Source organism: Acanthisitta chloris, unplaced genomic scaffold (assembly GCF_000695815.1).
Source record: "Acanthisitta chloris isolate BGI_N310 unplaced genomic scaffold, ASM69581v1 scaffold16226, whole genome shotgun sequence".
Taxonomy (NCBI): domain Eukaryota; kingdom Metazoa; phylum Chordata; class Aves; order Passeriformes; family Acanthisittidae; genus Acanthisitta; species Acanthisitta chloris.
This window is the reverse complement of record NW_008676609.1, coordinates 10,808-12,258: the sequence shown is the minus strand read 5'-3', so window position 1 is coordinate 12,258 and position 1,451 is coordinate 10,808.

Genomic DNA, 1,451 nt, shown 5'->3' with positions numbered 1-1,451 from the left:
TGAACCAGCTGAATTTACATTGGGGAGGGGGTGGGGGAGGTTTTTTTGTCTATTTTTTTATAGGGTATGCAGTGCAGTCCTGAACCTTGTGGCACATTCTTAAAGGAAAACAGTACCAACTGTTCAGCAACTGCTGCATGATGTACACAAACAGTTGCCAGCATGCCAAACATATGGCTGGGGACAGCCTTCTCCTGGCGGGAGCACAGGCTCGGGTCCCAGCAGATCTTTGCCAGCTCTCCCTGGTAAATATTTATGTATAGCATAAAAAAAAGTTCAATGCTCAGCTCTGTAACTGAAAGCTTCTGCTGAGAAACGTGGAAGGACAATTATTATTCAAATTCATCCATGCCACTACTCCACACACCATTAACAAAGAAAACACTCTTACATGATGTATTCTGAAAAAAAAAAACTTGTCCTAATAAAAATCTGTCATCAGCCACTTTTCCTGGAGCAACACAATGAAGTTATTTCTTCTCTTGAGCTCCTGCATAAAGACTCAAAAGCAGCATTTAAACAGTGTCTCAATAGAATTTACTTTCATAATAAGTATCAGAGTACTAAGACTTATTTTCTTTTTCTAGTATGTATTCTTTCAAGACTATCTGTATTAATAATTCTTTAGAATTGCAATATCTTCACGGATAGTGATCTGAAGAAATTCACTGCTTTACAAAAGCAGAACTAAGACAATGCAGAAAGCTTGTGCTTTGGCTGAGACAATCTTCATCAAATATTGAAATTTATACATCATTATCCTTGTGCTCTATGTGGAGAAACTATTGTTCAGGGTGAAGCTACAAAAATGAAATTTTAATTAAAAAAATGAATTAACCACACCCCAGTCACTGCCTCTCCAGACACCAAACCTTCTCCCCCAACAAAATGCCCCCTCATGTCTCACTGCAAACACAGATATATCACATCCCCCATATTACCTCCCCCTGCAATCTCAACAAGAATCACACAACTGAAAAGCATGCTGGTTTCACCTGTTGACAGGAGAGTATTTTTTAATCTGTGCCACAATTCTTCGACTAAACTAAAAATGTCTGGGATCGTTTGTTAACAATCCTCTCTATATATATATTTTACATCACCATTATTATACATACATACATTTGTGGATACACACACATACATTTTTAAAAAGTGAATGGAATAGTCAGCAAGTCCAAGTGATCTCTCACAGTGACATTAGGTATCAACCACAGAAAGATGAGAAAAAGAAGCATGGATCTCTTCCAAGTCAAGAACTTACCAAGCAACCTACCAAGACACACTTGAAATCCATATATAGCTTCCCCAAAAAATGCTGCCAATGTTGCTAAACATTTCTACATCACATTTCTCTGCAGATCTGTTCTGTCAAGGAGGTCTAGAAGACAACCTGGAACCATGGCACAGAAGCAAGATGTGGGAGAACACCCCCAGAATCAGCAGATTTC